Here is a 21258-nt window from a genome sequence, read left to right as displayed (position 1 = left end):
TACGATTAACGGATTAAGGACCGAATATATTTTTCAACATTCTATGAACTCGGTTGTAAAACTGTAAAGCTGCTATCATCTTAAGGGTATTTTCATTATATACGAGTTCTAGAGAGACCATTGCCAAGCGAGGACCAAATATATAAAAAGACATCATAAATTTCTTTAACAAAATATGTCTTGAAGCTGTGGAAGGTGGAACCGAGAGGCGAGAGAAGTACTTGAGGGATTGGAAAGATCAACACATAAAAATAATAATCAGATTGTTTCAGCTGGAGGCACCTGTTAATAATACGTGGGACCCACACAAGAAAAATTGTTTTTTTAAAAGTTGCAGGGGCATGTGCCCCCAAGTGTCCTCATGTGGCACCGCCACTGATAGAGACTGTCGCATAAATTTGGTAATAGCAAGACCGGATAGTCTGAAATCAGTTATGGTTGATTAAGGCTGCAACGGATTAATTTTGTGATTTTAGGTTTGACGACATTGTCGGGATCAACATTTGTTTACAAGATCTGAAGCACTCTTTTTCAAAAATTGTAACCAATCCTCCAACAACAATGTCCCTATATGTATATATATAAAGTCATGAGTAAATAAGAGAACAAGTAATATTATAATCGCAATGAATTTCTCATTCTGCGACTTCAGCGTGAAGGGCCGCCAATCATATATGGAGGCCCAGCCTCTTTAGAAGCAGGACATCGCATAGGTTGGCCCAATACTATTTTTGACGCAAAATTTGGATCATGTGGATCATCGCCAAATTAGTTACGTGGGTTAGTCTTCTGTCATCGCTTAGAGCGAGGCTGATAGTAGGCTGAAACACATGATAAAACGGTCGTAAAACAATAATTAATTACCAACATGTTTGGTAGAAGACACAGATGGTAATTAATAGCCGATCAAGGGTGGTTATCTACAAGCGAGGTTGAGCAGGAATGCATGATGACACGGTGAGGCACTTATCAAATAGTCCTAGGCACGTTAGTCGTAACTGATTTGCCAGATAAAAACAGTTATGAGTGACAATAATCTTTTAGTATTAGGCAACACAATGGATGGTGATGTTAGGCTATTAGTCCTGAAATGACGTAGAAGGGGGATTGAATACATCACTACAAAATTATCAATTTAAATCATTTGCAGATGTTTGTTTAAATTGTAATCAAACTCCGACAAGTCTGAGGAATATATTTTGTATTACATAAATTTCGAAGGTGCTACAAATTTTTACACTAGAGTTAGCTATTTAAGCACAATAACACATCAACAACAAATCTTTTTGACAAACCAATTAATTTATCTCGACTAATCTTCGCAGAGTGTTTAAGTGGTAATTTGTACAAAGAATATGTGTTGCTTATTTTCAAATGAAAATGACGCAGAACGGAACACTCGGATCAACAAACGTTAATCCTTATGAACACACACACAAATCCGCCAACGCGAATTTGAAAGTTAAATCTGGAATCCACCAGAAAAGATGAGAAAACTCTCAAGGGTTTTGTTTATTCAATCATAAGCTGCCGACTGTTTGCTTACAATATTGTTTATATAGAGATATAAAACCCTAAAACATAATAATAAAAAAAACAAATTCTACTCAAAATAAAATATTAAATATAAGTGGCATGATCATGCAGCCAGTCAGCATGATCATGTTGTTGGCCTCTCTAGCCTCTGGAGCTTTTTCCTGTTTTGGCATGATCATGCAGCCCTTTACAATGCTCATGCTGTTTTCCTCCCTTCTTCTTTGCAGGCCTTTTCGTGTCAAGCTTCTCTTCAAAATTCTGAGCCTCTTGTTCTACATCAGTCTCTCCCACCTGTGAAAAACTCGACCTCGAGTTAATATCTGGATACAAAGGAACATCATCATGAAAGTCATGTAGGTCCGCCACGTTGAAAGTTTTTGAAATACTCATATCTCCAGGAAGATCAATTACATAAGCATTATCATTAATTTTTTTCAGTATCTTGTACGGACCATATTTTCTCGGCTTAAGCTTGTTGAATGTTCCCACCGGAAATCTCTCCTTCCTTAGAAAAACCATCACCTGATCTCCTTCAGTAAACAATTTTTGTCGTCGCTTTGTATCAGCAAATTTCTTGTACTTTTCATTCTGAGCCTCGAGTTTTGCTTTTACTTCAGCCTGCACATCAAGCACTTGTGTAGCTAAATTTTCTACTACTATACTCGAACTAGTCTTGGGTAATTTAGCCAAATCCAATGCATGCCTTGGGGGTTGCACATAAACCAATAAAAAATGAGACTGCCCTGTAGCCGAGTGGACTGCATTGTTGTATGCGAATTCTACCTGTGCTAACGCTATATCCCATTGCTTCGGCTTGTCACCACAAATACTACGAATCAGATTTCCCAAAGTGCGGTTAAGATTCTCTGTTTGTCTGTTTGTTTGGGGATGTGCAGTACTACTGAAATTCAAACTCGTATCCATGCGCTTCCAAAGAGTGATCCAAAAATGACTAAGAAATTTTGAATCTCTATCAGATGTGATTGACTTTGGAACACCATTCAAATGAACCACTTCCCTAAAGAATAATTGAGCTATATGTTCTGCATCAGATGTCTTTCTGCAAGGAATAAAATGTCCCATCTTTAAAAACCTGTCAACAACAACAAAAACAGAATCAACTCCACGTTGAGTGCGTGGGAGTCCCAAAACAAAGTCCATAGCAAGATCCTCCCATATAGCATTTGGAACTGGTAAAGGCATGTAAAGGCCAGTATTTTGTGCTTGCCCTTTTGCTGTTTGACACACATTACACTTACGGACAAACTTTCCAACATTACGCTTCAGTTGAGGCCAATAGAACCACTCTTCCACAGCACTTATCGTCTTATCACGCCCAAGATGCCCACTTAGTCCATCACCATACAAATCTCAGATTAATTTTTCTCGCAAAGAACTTTTAGGAATGCATAATTGATTAACTCGAAATAAGAATCCATCGGTGACATGATATTCTCCCGCAACTCGCTTCACCACACACTGCTCCCATTGATCAGCAAAATCATCATCATCAGCATACAATTCTTTCAGAAATTCAAAACCCACCACTTCTTGTCGCATGACAACCAACAAATGAGCACTACGAATCAATGCATCAGCCACCTTATTTAGCACACCAGGCTTATGATTTAGAACAAAGGGAAATTTCTGAATATAATTTGACCATCTCACATGCATATTACTGAGGTGTCTCTGATTGTTCAAATACTTTAAAGCTTGATGGTCAGTATGTAACAAGAATTGCTTCTGAAAAAGATAATGCTCCCAATGCTTCAAAGCTCGAAAAACAGCATAAAATTCTTTCTCATAAGTACTCCACTTTTGTCGCGCATCACTGAGTTTTTCACTGAAAAATGCAACTGGTCTCTTCTCTTGAGACAAAACAGCCCCAATACCAACTCCACTTGCATCACACTCCACCTCAAACAACTTATCAAAATTCGGTAACGCCAAAACAGGAGTAGTGCATAATTTCTCCTTAATTAAAGTAAAGGCTGATTCGGCCTCTTCTCCCCACTGAAGCTTTCCCTTCTTCAAACATGTAGTGATAGGTGCAACAATAGTACTGAAGTCTCTAATGAATCGACGATAGAATGTAGCGAAGCCATGAAAACTTCTAACTTCTGAGACTGTTTTGGGTGTAGGCCAATCCTTGATTGCCCTTATTTTCTCCTCATCAACCAAAATTCCGTTGGAACTTATAATATATCCCAAAAACATCAACTTTTCAGTCACCCAACTACACTTTTTCATATTAATAAACAACTTATTTCCATTTAGGACCTCAAGAACCTGTCTCAGATGCTCTATATGATCTTTTTCACATCGGCTATAGATCAAAATATCATCAAAATATACCACGATGAATTTACCAATGAAAGGACGTAATACCTGATTCATTAGTCGCATGAAAGTGCTTGGAGCATTACACAATCCGAAAGGCATCACCATCCACTCATAAAGTCCATCTTTCGTTTTAAAGGCTGTTTTCCACTCATCTCCAGGCTTCACTCGAATCAGATGATAACCACTTCGTAAATATATCTTTGAAAATAATGTGGAACCCTCCAACATATCTAACATATCATCCAACCGTGGAATAGGAAAATTATATCTCACAGTTATTTTGTTTATAGCTCGACTGTCAACACACATCCTCCAACTACCATCTTTCTTCGGCACTAATAATGCAGGTACCGCACACGGACTCATGCTCTCACGAATAAACCCCTTCTGCAACAACTCTTCTACCTTTTCTTGTAAAATCTGATTTTCTTTTGGGCTCATCCTATAATGTGGCAGGTTTGGTAGACTCGCTCCAGGAACCAGGTCTATATGATGTTGAATATTACGCAAAGGAGGGAGGTCATTGGGTAAGTCTTCAGTCAAAATTTCTCGAAACTCCTCAAAGAGCGGTTGAATGATCTTAGGCGCTGTCACTTTCGCCTTTTCCTTCGCTTCCATCACCAGTGCTCTCACCACTACCAAGTGCACTTCTTTAACTTCTTTTATATCTGCCTCTAACTCTCTTTCAGAAGTCACCAGTGAAACCAATGAACGAGATATTACACCTTTATTCATTTTAGACACTTCATTGTCTTTTGGAACCATTGCAATTTTCTTGCCGCCCCAATCAAAGAGACAGATGTTCTTCCTTCCTTTATATGTAATGTCGACATTAAATTGCCACGGTCTACCAGGCAAAACATGACCAGCATCCATATCAATAACATCACAAAACACCTCCTCCTGATAATATTTTCCAATCGAAAGCAGTACCTGGCAGATCTCTGTCACGTCAACCTTGGGACCTTTCTAAATCCATCCAATAGTATAAGGTTTAGGGTGCCTTTCAGTCTTTAGCCCGAGATGTTCCACCAATTTTCTGGACACAAAGTTTTCACAGCTACCACTGTCTACAATAAGATCACAAACTCGGCCTTGAATACTGCAGCAGGCTTTGAAAATATTGTTCCTTTGCGAACGATCATCTACTTTTTCAGAACACATAACACGCTGAATTACGCAATTAACTCGCTATCCTTCTTTTTCAGCTATTTCCGCTCCTTCCAACTCCTCCGACTCATAATCAGAATCACCATGTTCATAGTTATCCTCATTATCCATACCAACAAGATTCACAGGCTTTCTTTGAAAACACTCATTAGATCGATGACCAGGCTGGCCACACCTATAACATTTGAATCCTCCTGACTTGATGTAAGGATTAGGTGTCTTTTGTTGAACTGTGGTTGAAGAATTTTTCTGGGGTTGGCTATTTGCAGGCATAGTTTTGGTGTTATTTTGGTTAAGCTCCTGAGATTTGTTTCTGTTGGTCGAAGTATTACCCGAAAAGTCAACAACGTCCTTTTTATAGCTCGAAAATTTACTTGTTGTCTTCTCCATCATCTCTGCCTTCAATGCCATGTTTTCGGCCTCCTCTACTGTTAGGTCCAAATAAAGTGTAAATTAAGTTAGAAAAGTGGGTTGAATAGCTTAATCACCAATTTAAAAATTGATGTGGTGTAATAAAATTTATCCCCCTTTTGAATAGCTTTTATCGAGAGTACATGCAGTTTATGTGTGAGGAAGCAATGTAAGAGTAATACGACACACGAGATTTTATCCTGGTTCGCGGTGGCTAACTCAACACTTGGAGTCCACTCACCCCTACTCCAGTCCCCGAGCTCCTCCCCGGACTCGAGATTTTCTCTACTATAAAGAAACTCCTTTACAGTAGGCGGAGAAGCCTTTACAAATATATATCTTGGAGCGTAACTTCCCGTTACCTCCTCACTATAAATGTAAACTTACAAGACTTGTCTTGGAGCGTAACTCTCCATCACCTCCTCAAAGTCGTTGTACTCTGGGTGTAGTCTTTGAACTTCTAAACTTTTGCGAGTCTTGGATCTTAGGTCTTAGGTGTTGGGTCTTTCCTCTTCCTCACGGTGCAAAGACGACTAACTCCCCGTTAGCTCGTCTAGGACTTGGGTCTTAGAACGAAGATCACCTCACTTCACTTCACCTCACTGCAAAACTTAGAAAACAATATCTACGACAAATAAATCTTGTTTATAAAAAGAGATTTGGACTAGACACGACTAGGCCGATACTGTGTGTATATATATATATATATATATATATATATATATATATATATTGATGATATATGTATTTAAAGTATACTTTCCTAAGGATATAGAAAAATATAAGTATACTTTTTAACTTACTCCAATACTAAAGATAAGTATTTGGTTGGAGTAAATAAAGTCTTATAAGTGAGCTTCACTTTAGACTTTTTCAAGTATTCTTGTGATATTGCAAATTACGAATACTTGTTAATTTAAACTCCCCGTTAGATAATGATTATAAAGATCTTCGGAGTTTAAATTGTCGTCTATGGCTCAAAGGCTTACGACTTGGGTACTTGTCCTGTATGACTAAGTATTATTTATTACTTCTTATATACGTCTATATTCGAAGTAATAAAATCAAGAAAGCTTTATGGCGAGCTCTTTAGCTATTAACTTTTCTTGAAACAACTCTTCTCGTAATATAGTCTTTTAGACTAAATGAAGTCGAGAGAGTGTCTTTAACTTTAGCACAATATAATGAGATAGCCAAATAAACACAACAATATAAATATTATACACTTTAAACAAGTTACAACAATAATGGTGCAGAAAGTATATAAATAAATTAGTTGGCTAAGTTAGTGCTAAGTAAAGTTAAAGAATACTTTTTAGATTTTCTTCCCACGGACACAAGGTGATGGGCGGGAATAGAATCTCACTATATAAAATGTATTTTGACCATCGTCAAATATTAGCCTTGCTTTAGAGGTATAACGAATCTTTAGTTCGTTTAAATATACAACGATCTATAGATCGTGTATATATTTCGAATAACACAACTTAGTTAGTTCGTGTTTGAAATTAATTCGAAATAAGAAATCTCTTTTATAAGAGATATAAGATAAAGAGCTTTAAGATGAAATAGATCGAGAATAATGACGAGCTCTTGTATATATATAATGGTCGGTTAAGACTCGGATCGAAGCTAAAATAATAACCACTTACAAAAACGATTGGAAAGTTCGCCGGAAAAATTCTCCAGAGGTTCGGCCGGATTTTGGCTTAGTGGCGGAACTTGGGCAGCCCTACGGGAGCCTAAAGTAGTAGTGGTTGAGTTAGTTGGGTTGTGAGAGAGCTTGGTTGGTTGAACTAAGCTTATATAACTAAAACTTTGTTTATATAAATATATATGTATAAGAAAAGAGGTTTTAGAGAAGAAGTATTTGTAGAGAGTGTTTGTAGAGATGAAAGAGAGTATACTTCAAAAATTCCCAGCAACTAATTGCTCTTTAGCTTGTGTAGAAAATGAATAGGGATGGGGTAATATTTATAGGGAAATTTGGGGTAGTGGGGTGATGTAAGATGAAGTAAGGGATGATGTAAATGGAGTGGGTGAGGTAAGGGATGACTACATAATATTTGTCTACTAGCCTTAGCAACATGTGACTCAAAATCTCAGCACTTATTGCTTACTAAAAGTCAAGGCACACATCCCAATGCAAGCTAATTAACTATTAATTAACGAATAAGTATCGTTAATTAAATATAGCTTATATCTAAATATCTCCAATAAATCCAACAAAAAATATGAAAATTTTCTAAATATTGGAAAATGGAAATCTGTGAAGTTTGGTAATTTTTGGTCAAAGTCTCCTAGGTCAAACGCTCAGTCAAAGCCTCTCGGGTCAACCGTTCGGAAACACACCCCGACAAACATTCTCCAAAAATCACGAAACTTTTACCTAACATACATCACATCATAAAAATAATATCCCCAAAGTTTCAAGTCATTCTAGCAAGTGGAAGTATTTTATCCGGAATTAAAACGATAAAAACTGCTTTTCGTGTATAAATAAAATACGAAAATCCTTTTGACTATTTGTAAAACATTTTTGGCTAGAATTTTGACTTGCATAAATACTAAAAATATATTTCCTTGAGAATAAAATAGTTTGGAGTTTATGAAAATATTTTTGAGCATTTAAATTAATTTCCTTCGATAAATAAGGAAATGTACGTAAACCGAGAAAATTTGTATTTGGTCAAAACGAGTAGACCCTTGACTAATTTTTGATACCAAAATACTTAGAATAATAAGATTCATGATAAATAATGGTTTTAACAATTTTAAAGTGCATTCTAAGTATTAAAATATTTTTCTCCAAAAAATAAGTAATTTGAGAGACCTTGGAGAAAATATTTAAGGAACCAAGAAAAATGAATATTAATATTTGACCATCCAAATATTAATGTTTTGATAGAGTAAATCTTTCTTTTGGATAGAAAATAATTTTTGGAATGAAAGATTTATTTTTGAATAATTAAAGATAATTTATCCCGTAAAATAGGAAATTGATAATCAAGGAATAAAGTATTTTGATTGATAGATTTGAAAATAATGTTACATGAGGGTTCTAAAGAATATCAAATCTTGATGATCCTTTTTCGATCTTCATGCGAGTTTAATGTTGCAATATGAAGTCAGGGAAATATCGTAGAGTGGCGATATCCCTCAGCATGAATATTGCGTGAATATAAATATAAAATGATTTTTCAAATAACTTGCTAAAAATAACTTTTCCACTTAAAGATAATCATGCAAATTAATATCCTATTGGGAGGATTACTAGGTGATTTAAATTTTACGTTTATTTATAAATACCAAAATAAATTAATATCGAAGATATCCTTTAATCTACTGTCCAAATCACTTGCAAGCCTATTTTCTCTCTGATCGCAGCTTTCAATCCACCAACATACCTTGAAACTTGTTGTGCGTCTGTCTCATTCATATTATTACGAACTGATAGTCTATACCACTCCTCTGTATACTCCGTCACAGATCGATTACCCCGTGTACAATTCTGGTAACTCTAAAAAATAAACTGCTCATAATCTGGGGGTAAAAATCTGCTCATCAACATCTGCTTCATCCTCCTCCAGGACTGAATCGGTGTTTTACCTTTACGCCTCCTATTTGTTTGCAGCTTCTCCCACCATACAAAAGCGCCACTTCTTAGTTTATAAGCCACCAGTTCACTTGTCTATGTTCAATAACCTCTGTAAACTCAAAGAAACGCTCAACTTCCGAAACCCAGTCCAAATTGTTAGGTCCAGATACGATTGTAGAAGAGGGGGTTAAATACAATCGATACCAAATAATCGCGGAAGTGAATCTGATTGGAATATAACTTGTTAATCAGATTATAATTAATTAATATAACAATGTTTTAAGTCGTTATATAGTTAATATGGTTCAGTTTTAATGTCCACTAAAGTTCGTAGAATAAATTCGACAGGGTATATTCTAGATTCAGTGATTAAAACAACCGGGTTATCAAAGCACAGAATACTGTGGATATAACGATCAAGTAAGTTACGAACAACTTGAAAGCTTTACAAATGCTTTGAATTACAAAGTGATGAACACTTTCAAATGAAGAAACTAAGCCATATATATAGGCAAAGCTTTGTACATGAAAGACAATCACTAGACAAGACAATTACAAGCTAGGAAAGACAAATACAAAGAAGGTATGACAAACTAGGCTTGGGCAAGACAATACAAGGCAAGGTAAGACAATTTTACATTGTCTACCAAGCTTTAAACTCGCCAACAAGACAATACCAGGGAAGGAAAGACAATCTGTATGGCAGAAAGACAAACAGAATTGTCTTAAACACATTAGCACAATCGGCAAGACAATCCAATTGTCTTGGCAGCCCATCATAATTTCGGCAAGACAAACTAATTGTCTTGGCAGGTTGAACTTCGGTAAGACAATCACAAATGATTGTCTTGCTGCATCCATTGATCCCACGGACAGACAATTTTCAAGAATTGTCTTGAAAGCCTGATGAAGCCACTCGGCAAGACAATTCTGAATTGTCTTGCTGAGATGGTTTAGGTGATTAAATAATGTAATTTGACATATATATTAAATAGAAAATTATCCACTTAATTAAGTTAATCATATAAATTCATAAATTAAATTAATTCGAGAGTGAATTAATTTAATAAATAAATTACATAATTAATATAATTATTTGTGAAGTGAAATAATAATCTATTAAATATTTAATCACCCATTCTTCAGTAGAACTGCTTCCCGGTCTTCTTTAAACTTTAATAACTTTTTCTTGATTTGTCGATCGAATGAACTACCACTTCTACTTGACTTCAAATATTTAATTTGAATAACTGATACACAGATGTACTGTCTGGTTCATCTGTATCTAGTTAAATCAAATATTCTTCGTCAAATAAACAATAAGAATTTGGTTTGTTCGTCGAGTCTTCGTCTTGTAAGTACTTCTTCATTAAATGTAATCTTCTGATAAAGTATAGAAACTTTATATCTTCTGAACTCCTGGACGTGCCACAAAAGATTAATTGTGCAATGAGGCTTGAACATATTAATGAACTTCTTTCAGTGGTGTGCAGCAGCATCCTGGAATTTATCTGACATATAATTCCCATAAATCATTTGACGTTCTTCGTACGGATTCTGATGACTTGCTATTTACTGAGCTTTCTTATCTGAGTTGAGTTGTACCTCTTTAAATACAAATAGGCTGAACATATGCCTTTCAATCTCCCCCTATTTGTTTGTTAACATAACATGCAAATTTCCTAGAGGATAACTGAACTAACAGATAAGGCAAAGATTTAAACATTGGAATGTAAATAGCAAAAGTTTATGTTTTTGCATTAAACATTAAACCATGATCATTAATAGATTACAAAAGGATGTTCCCTGAACATATCTAACAAATATCCTAATCAATCTATTTCACTCAGAACGAGTGAATTCTCCTTCTTCAGTATCTGAACAGTGAATGATTGGAGTAGAAGGCTCATTCTGAGTAGGCTCTTCAGCTGTAGTGGATTCTTCACGCTTCTTTCTTTCACGAGCCAACGAAAGATGATATTGAACTTGAAAGGCATATGTTTAGCCTATTTGTAATTAAAGAGGTACCAACTCAACTCTGATAAGAAAGTAAGGTAAATAGCAAGTACTGTTGAAGGAATCCGTACGAAGAACGTCAAGTGATTTGTTAAAATTATATGTCTGAAGAATTTCAGGATACTGCTGCACACCACTGGAAGAAGTTCATTAATATGTTCAAGCCTCAGTGGACAAATAATCTTTTGTAGCACGTCCAGAAGTCCAGAAGGTATAAAGTTCTAATACTTTATTTATTCAGAAGATTCCATACTATTGTTACTTACGAAGAAGATCTACGAAGACATAGACTCGACGAACAAGCCTCGTTTCAAATGTTTATTTGATAAAGAATATTTAATTCAGCTAGATACAGATGAACCAGACAGTACATTTGTGTGTCAGCTACTCAGATTAAGTGTTCTGCATTAACTACAAGGGGCCGTTCGATCAAGACAAAGATCGACAAAGTTTAATCAAGCCTGAAGTCTCTGCTGATGAAGAAATACAATTTTATAAGTATTTATTTAATTATCTCGCTAATCAAAATAATTAAATTAGTTGTATAATTTATTTATTAAATTGATTCACCTTCGAATTAATTTAATTTATGAAATTATATAATTAATATAATTAAGTAAGCAATTATCTAATATTTATATAATTGTTTTAAACTGATTTTTGCATTAAAAGACTCGGTATGACATTATCAGATAATGTCATACCGTGCCCTTGTATGCGACATTCCTTGAAATGACTTGAAAAAGTCATTCTGATGACATTTGGGTGTTTATTTCATTCGATATGACATTCTGATTGAATGTCATACCGTTTGCATGATTATGCCTTACACTGGTATGACATAATAATGTCATACCGTGTCTCTGATTCAGGCATTCTCTGATTGTGTGTATGACTTGCTTATAAATGACTTAAAAAGTCATACAAAGCTCAACCGAATGACTTTCTTTGGTAAAGTCATGTCAAATGAAGTGTAGTGGCCAAGGAATAAAGTCATATCGCCCCTGGCAGTATGACATTCCATTTAAATCTCATTCCTTCTTTGTTTTATGGCATGACTTTGTGTAATAATGTCATATCTTCCTTTGTAATGTCATTCCTAAGCTAGAAAGTCATTCCTTTCTTTGCCATACCTAGATCCAAGTGATTTGCCTATAAATATGGCTTCACTTCTTCATTTGTATGTTGTTCAAGCATTGTAAAAGCTTTCAAGTTGTTTGTAACTTGCAATTGTTATATCCACAGTTTTCTGTGCTTTGATCACTCGGTTGTTTTAATCACTAAACTAGAATACATCCTGTCGAATTTATTCTACGAACTTTAGTGGACATTAAAACGAACCTTATTAATTATATAACGACTTAAAACATTGTTATATTAATTAATGAAAATCTGATTAACAAGTTTAATTCAAATCAGATTATTGCGCCGCGATTTTTAGTGAAGATTGTATTCAACCCCCCCTTCTACAATCGTTTCCGGTCCTAACAATTGGCATCAGAGCGTTTGATACCATTTTTCCGTATCAGATCCTATACACACTCTATAACATCCAAATATTTTTTATTCGAATTAATTTTATTCCAAAAATTTAATTCTGATTTAAAATATTTTTCTTTCAAAAATCCAAATCTCATCCAAACACTATTCACTTCAAATCCTTAAACATGAGTACACAAAAGATCAGTAGCATCAAAATCCCGTTCAGCAAGGAACACTTTAGCCTATGGAAGAGGTACATGTTATTATTCCTCCGCACATCCAACCAAAAATATATCGGGATATTAAACAAGGTGTTTCTATTCCGATGAAAGTCATATTAGCACACGAAGAAGAAGGTGTGTTAATACCTCATCAGACCATTCCGAAAGAACTTCATGAGTACACAGATGAAGAGGGTGAACAGATGAACTTAAATGACGCTCTTCAACTGATTTTGGTAGAATCTCTAGATCCAGTAATGTACAATGCTGTTGTTAATTGTACGAACGCCAAGCAAATATGGGATACGTTAGAGATTATCAATGAAGGCTCAGATGAAGTCAGAGAAAACAAGAAAGAGATACTGATGGCTCAGTATGAACAGTTTGGTTCCAATCCCGGAGAAGGGATTTCAGAAGTGTTTATCAGACTTAATAATCTGATTAATAATCTAAATTTAAATGGGAAATACTACGACAAGAAAGAGGTCAACATGAAATTTCTCTTAACACTTCTTGAACATCTGGAACACAGAATCACTGCCATCAGGGAAAGCAGAGATCTGAATGAGATATCTCTGGAGAGACTCTACGGAGTGTTGAAAACTTATGAACTTGAACAAGTTCAAAGTAAACAGAGATATGGCTGGGGTAAAACACTGAACCATTCGAGAGCTCTAGTTGTTGAGTCACCTGTACCGGAAGAGAAGAAGGATGTTGTTGTTCCTTCTAAAACCACTCAGGAATTTGTTGTGCCTGAGATGGGTCAGACTGCTTCTTCCAGTGGTGACGAAGAGTTCTATACAATGGAAGCGTTAGAACAATTAGAAGATCAATCTCTATCACTGTTTGCCAAGAAGTTTGGAAACATGAGATTCAGAAAGAACCCCTCCTACAAGTACAAACCTATTGTCAACAGGTTTCAAAAAGGAGGTTATTCATCTTCTACGAGCAAAGGAGGATACAAGACTGGGATGGTGGATCGAAGCAAGTTCAAATGCTTGAACTGTGGTGAACCAGGACACTTTGCAACTGAATGCAAACAACCCAAGGTTCAAGGAAAGAGAAAAGATTCCTACGACGAGCTGAAGCAGAAGTATGATGCACTAGTGAGAAAGCATCAGGGTACTTCTGGAAATCAAAGTTTCAAAAGCAAGTCTTATCTGGCAGAAGGGAAAAGCTGGGATGATACAGATAGTGATGAAGAGGAGCAGCTAGGGAATGTTGCTTTTATGGCTAATACTGGATCATCTTCACCTCCTCCTGCTGGAAGCTTTCAGGTAGATCCTACATGCCCTAAACTTTTTATGCAATTAGGACTCGAAAGAGATGATGCTATTAAAAAGTTGAAAGTTGCCAATCTTAAAATTGATACACTAGTCTTAGATATTCATGCTTATAAAATGAATGAGATGAACGTATTAAAACCTAAAATTGAACAACTGACATTGGATTTAGGATTACAAGTTGCTAAAGTCAGAGTTCTAGAAATAGGTGAGATTGCTTTAAGACTTCAGCTAGACGAAGAGAAAGTAAGATGTAAAGCCTTTAAGGATGCCTCCACTATAGTCAAAGAACTTAATGATAAACAAGAGATCAAGAGAACTGTTGGAATAGGTTTTGACTATAACAAATCTGTAGGTAAGGCTAGTAACATTACTCCCTTTAAGAAGAGTGCTGAGGAGAGAGGATTTCCTTTTGTTTTGAAAGATTCCCCTCAACCCCTGTTCAAGTCCTCAGAAGCTGAACCTCTGTTAGAAACTCCTGTTGTCATTAAATATGAACTTAAACAGGAAGACCTTAAAATGAAAGAGAGTAATGATAAGAGAGATGAGATCCTGACATCACTGAAACCAATCAAAGTGAAAGGCAATGTTAGGTTGCCTAAAGCTGGTTTAGGTGTCAACTCTGAGAGAACTAAATTCAACAAGCCTAATAATTTTGTGAATAGTAAGAACTAGAACAATAGATGTCATTCTACTGAGAACTTTAAATCTGTTAACAAGGTTAGAGTAGAATCTATTGATGTTCCTACTGCTGTGACTGATATTCCTGTTGTTCCTGTTTTTGATGCATGTCATAAATGTTATGGTGTTGATAATTGCATGACTTGTGCTTTCAATATGATGTATGCTTATTTTAGAAATTTGCATGCTAAAAATGAAAACACATCTCCTAGACAACACACAAACAATAAGCATGCTAGATCAAAGACTGCTAGTCCTCCTCGTGTTAGGAAGGAGACTTATGTTCCAAAGCCTAAAACCAAGGTTTATAAGGCTGTTGTTAAAGAAGTAAGTTCAGTCAAATCAGAACCAAATATCAGTCCAAGAGGCTCTGTTGTATTACCTGATAGAAATCAATTCTTTAAGTTTGCTGGACCAAATCAAGTGTGGGTCCCAAAGAAGGTTTAATCAAGTTGTCTTTTGCAGGATGCCAGTGGAATTGTACGAGTTACCTGGGTGCTTGACAGTGGAGCGTCAATGCACATGACTGGCAATAGATCCCTGCTGGAAGACATAAGAGAAGGAGCTGGCCCAACAGTCAGTTTTGCTGATAATAGCAAAGGTCATACTGTGGGATATGGCAAGTACAAAATTGGAAGGATCATCATAGAAGATATTGCAATAGTTGAAGGACTTCAACATAATCTCCTGAGTGTCAGTCAATTTTTTGACAAGGGATATTATGTTCATTTTGAAAAGGAGATATGTATCATTAAACATATCAAGGATAAGCGTCCTTCACTATGTGGCATAAGGAAAGGCAATATATTCGTAGCTGATTTGTCTTCAGGACCAGGGAACGAAGTTCACTGTTTCTACGCCAAAGCATCTGCTGAAGATAGTTGGTTATGGCATAAGAAGCTCTCACACCTCAACTTCAAAACCATGAACTCTCTAGTCAAGAGAGATCTAGTGAGAGGTTTGCCTTCCCTGGAATTCTCAACTGATGATCTCTGTGAAGCTTGTCAGAAAGGAAAAGCGAAGAGAGCATCTCACAAAGGCAAGACCATCAATACCATTACAAATCCACTTCACTTACTGCATATGGATTTGTTTGGCCCCGTGAATGTTGCATCAATTGATGGAGGAAGATATGCCCTGGTTATTGTGGATGACTTCTCGAAATTTACTTGGGTTTACTTCCTGGCTTCTAAGGATGAAACCTCGATGACAGTGATTGATCATATAAAGTTAGTTGAATTGGATAAAGGTGTGCCAGTGAAAGCTGTAAGATCAGACAATGGCACAGAATTCAAGAATCAAACTCTAATCAACTTTTACTCTGAAAAGGGAATTAGAAGGCAGTATTCAGCACCAAGGACTCCTCAGCAGAATGGAGTCGTCGAAAGAAAGAATCGTACACTGATTGAAGCTGCAAGGACTATGCTTGCTGAAGCAAAGCTTCCACTGTACTTTTGGGCTGAAGCTGTGTCTATTGCCTGCTATACACAGAATAGAACTTTGATCAATAAGGATCATATGAAAATTCCATTTCATCTGTATGACAACAAGAAACCTTATGTCAAACATCTTCATGTCTTTGGAACCAAGTGTTATGTTCTCAAGGATGGTGAAGAGAACTTGAACAAGTTTGAGCCAAAGGCATCTGAAGGAATTTTTGTTGGTTATACTAATAATGCTTATAGAGTTTTTGTAATTGATACTCTGTCAGTGAAAGTTAGTGTCAATGTTACATTTTATGACACTAAACTCCCAAGTTTACAATCTGTTGATCCATCTGAATCTCTGAAGTTTGACAACTATCCAGATTCTGATTCAGATGATGATGTGCCACCTGAGGTTGCAACAGGTGATGACAACAATGATAATGATCCAGGCAATGGTGGAGGAAATGGCAATAATGCTGGAGATTCCACTGATGCTAGTGGTGGATCATCAAGTCAACCTGGCAACGACTCAGGGGGAGCTGGTGGATCAACTAGTCATACACATCAGCTTAATGATAATACTGCTGAATCATCAAGGACACAACTTCCAAGGGAAAGGATTTGGAGCAGATATCATCACTTTGATCTGATTATTGGTGATCCTGATGGTGGTGTAAGGACTAGAAGTGCTACGTCTAACGAATGTTTATTTTCTGGATTTCTATCACAATTAGAACCAAAGAAAATAGATGAAGCACTGGCTGATCCTGATTGGGTTCTTGCCATGCAAGAAGAACTCAATCAATTTGAGAGACAAGAAGTCTGGGCCCTGGTTCCAAGACCAAAAGGAAAGTCTACAATTGGAGCTAGATGGGTCTTCCGTAACAAGTTAGATGGTGATGGCATTGTTGTGAGAAACAAAGCCAGACTGGTTGCAAAAGGTTATTCTCAGGAAGAAGGAATTGATTAGGATGAAACCTATGCTCCAGTTGCTCGTCTTGAAGCCATCAGAATATTCTTTGCATTTGCTGCACACTCCAACTTCAAAGTTTATCAGATGGATGTGAAAAGTGCATTTCTGAATGGAAAGCTGGAAGAAGAAGTATATCTGGAACAGCCCCCTGGCTTTGAAAATCCAGAGTTTGCTGATTTTGTGTACTTCCTATTTAAAGCTGTCTATGGGCTCAAGCAGTCACAAAGGACATGGTATGACACCCTCTCTGAATTTTTAATTGAAAATAAATTTACTAGAGGTTCCATAGACAAAACTCTCTTTTACAAATTGCATGATAATGATATGATATTTGTTCAAATATATGTTGATGATATTATATATGGTTCTACTAACGATAACTTGTGCAAGAGATTTGCTAAGTTAATGCAGAGTAATTATGAAATGAGTATGATGGGTGAGCTATCCTACTTGCTTGGTCTTCAAGTAAGCCAAAAGGAAGATGGAATCTTTATTTGCCAGTCAAAGTATGTCAGAGATCTTCTAAGAAAGTACAATCTAGAAGACTGTTCACCGGCAAAGACACCCATGGCCACTGCCACTAAGCTTGACCAGGATAAATCTGGTAAGAAAGTTGATATCTCAAGCTATCGAGGTATGATTGGCTCATTACTCTATCTCACTGCTAGTAGACCAGATATTATGTTTTCAACATGTTTGTGTGCTAGGTTTCAGGCTGATCCTAAAGAATCACATCTTATAGCCGTCAAAAGAATCTTTAGATATCTTAAGGGTACACCTGGTTTAGGTATTTAGTACCCTAAGAATACTGGTTTTGACTTAACCGGCTATACAGATTCTGATTATGCAGGTTGCAGGATTGATAGAAAGAGTACGTCTGGAAGTTGTCAATTTCTAGGACGTCGGTTGGTTTCCTGGTATAGCAAGAAGCAATACTCAGTGTCCACTTCTACTGCTGAAGCTGAGTACATAGCTGCTGGCAGTTGCTGTGCTCAGATTCTCTGGATCAGAAACCAATTGAATGATTATGGTATCTCTGTCGACAAAATTCCAATATTTTGTGACAACACCAGTGCCATAGCCATTTCAAACAATCCAGTGCAACACTCCAGGACCAAGCACATAGATATCAGGTATCATTTCATTCGAGAACATGTCATGAATGGTACTGTGGTGTTACATTTCGTACCCACAGCTGATCAAATTGCAGACATCTTCACTAAACCACTTGATGAATCCACTTTCTCTAAGTTGGTTTGTGAGCTAGGGATGTTAAATATGCCATGATTCTCTTTGTATATATTTTATATGTAATTTATATATTATTATATATTTTTGTGAATTTTCTATGTAATTATGCATGTTCATATATGTTTCTATAATTCTCTAAGTGCTGCATACTCCCCTGTAATACTCTCTATGCATTTAGATAATTATATGTATTTATTTTGTATTTTTCAAAATTAATTAAGCATAAATATTTGATTTTAAGTTAATTCATTTTAATGAATTAAAGCTAAATTCATAAGTATTTATATTTAATTAAAGTTGAATTTTACAAAATATATGTGTAATATACTATATATTATTTGTATTAGATTTTTGATTAAATGTGCAAAAGATTTTATTTTTTTTAATTAATCAAAAATCATAATATTCTATTTTACTTTATTTAAAATCTGTTTTGTAGCTCGGTATGACATTTTTAGAAAATGTCATACCGGCTGGCTTGCGTTGTACTCCTCTCCTATACGGTATGACATTTTAAAATGTCATGCCGCATTATTCTGCATACCATGTTGAAGCGGTATGACTTTTTTTTAGGAATGTCATACCGTTCATCCCAGAATGTCTTTCTAGGAGACACGGTATGACATCTCCTTAGAAAGTCATACCGACCTCCTCTGTCCCATATGTCTTTTATTTTGAATGCCATACCGTTTTCTCACTTCATCTCCCTCACTCAAACGCTACTGCCATTGATCTTGCTCGATTCTTTTTCAAGTTTTTGCGATAAAACTTGCTGATTTCGTTTATTTCAAGCCAAAAGCTTGCTGGTTACTGCTTAAACTCTTGATTTAAGTCGAATTACTGCTGAAATTTTGAAAATTTTGAAACCCTTCGACCGAGTCACTGAGTTGGACCGAGTTGCCCCGTTTCTGACCGAGTTTGATCGATTTTGTACCGATATCGTGACCCTGTGACCGTGTTTTATCAGTAAAGATCGATTTGCACTTGTTTTGATTCGGCTGATTTTGAAACCCTTGATCTTGAGTTCGAATTATTAGGGTTTTTGGAGCTTAATTGGGGATTTTTTTGATCAAGTGTGATTAAGGCATTGTTTGGGACTTATCTTGGGCCATTTTCCGATTAATTAAGTTTTAATTCGATTTTACACATTTAAATCGAATTATTAATTAATTAATTAATTTATATTTAATTATTAATTGAAATTTGTGAGATATTTGAAAATTAATATTTTATTTGAAAAATTCTCACTTAATTCAATTTTTAATTTTAAAAATGGCCGGTCGCTTTGTTATCGAGGAGACTAATTTGAATGGATTTTTCGACCCGGAAGCTAGTTTGTCACGTTTTAGACCGTGGGTCCGTTTTCTGAATAGTCAGTCGCTCGTCAGCACTGCTATTACAGCTCATACAGAACTCTAGATTCAGCCAATTCAGGACTTCTACTCGACAGCCCTGAACACTACTTTGTTGGATAATTATCGGGTTTCTGGCGATATACATGGAGGACGTACCATTCATATCAACTCTGACGATGTGAATAGGATACTGGGGTTCCCGAGGGAGAATTTTGCTGAACTCCCTACTGAAGATGAGATCACCCAATTCTTTCAGACGATATTATATCAGGGTGAAATAAACTTGCCTAGGATGTTGAAAGGCAATCTGAAGCCCGAGTGGGACCTTTTCTTCGACACTTTGGCTAGAGTGTTTGCTCCTACCACTCGCAAGAACTTCAATGTTATAACTTCCTTGCTTCAGAAGATTGGATTCTGCATTGCTTTTAATCGTCCGATCAACTTTGGTAAGCTTATACTTCAATCCATTCTTACCAAGTTAGGACCACTGAGGAACAGATCTGTTGAGCAGAATGCCAAAGTCTCTTGCTTTTATCCAAGGTTTATTATACTGTTTCTGAATGATAAGTTGACTGACGCTGAGAAGGAACATTACTCCAACTCTCCTGTGGCACCAGTTCCTCGTGCCTGCTCCAAGTTGATGACTCAGTTGGACAATAAGAACAAATTTGCAGCTGTCCCACTAATCACCACTCCTCACATGCTACAAATGTTCAACACTCCACTGCAGCCGTATCAACTTCAAGTGGCTCCTCCACCTCAACCTCTACAACAACAACAACAACAGCAACAGCAACAGCAACCACAAGAACCTCAACCCCTGCAGATTCAACAACCTGCACAACACCATCAACAACAACTTCTACAACAGCAGCAGCAGCAGCATTCACCTCAACAATCTCAAGAAGCACAGTCTTCACACCATTCATCCAACCAATCATCATATCACTCCCCTATCCATCAACAACAACAATCTATCCCTTCATTTGAAGATCAAACTTTGGATTATGATCTCTTCGAGAATCAACCATCTTCATCTGAACCTCTCCCATACCAAACACAATCCCAAATCATACCACAAACACAATCTACCTCACAACCCCTTCACTCTGACTCTCCTATCAACCAGGAGCTGCAGTCCTTCCGTCAGGACCTACAGGTAGCTCAGGTACTTTCTAACTTCTCATCTAATTTTAATGTTGATACGTCAGATTATGGTTGTGATCTTGTTTGTGACCTTGATTTTATTTTCCAGCCTACCAGCAATGAACCTGACAACACACAGGTTCATAACCTAGCTGATGTTTCACTTCAACAAACTCTCGTTTCTCCAAACACATCAACCAACACTTCAATGCAACCTGTTCGTAAAGTTGCAAGGAAACGGAGTACGAGTAGTTTAATGAGTCAACCCGCAGCTCTGTCTCCCTCAAAGAAGCAAAGGGTGGAAGCCATGGAGACAACTGCAGCCTCATCTTTACCTTCCCAACAAGGTTTAGATTTTGAAA

Source organism: Daucus carota, chromosome 5 (genome assembly GCF_001625215.2).
Source record: "Daucus carota subsp. sativus chromosome 5, DH1 v3.0, whole genome shotgun sequence".
Lineage (NCBI taxonomy): Eukaryota > Viridiplantae > Streptophyta > Magnoliopsida > Apiales > Apiaceae > Daucus > Daucus carota.
Note: the sequence above shows the minus strand (reverse complement) of the source record.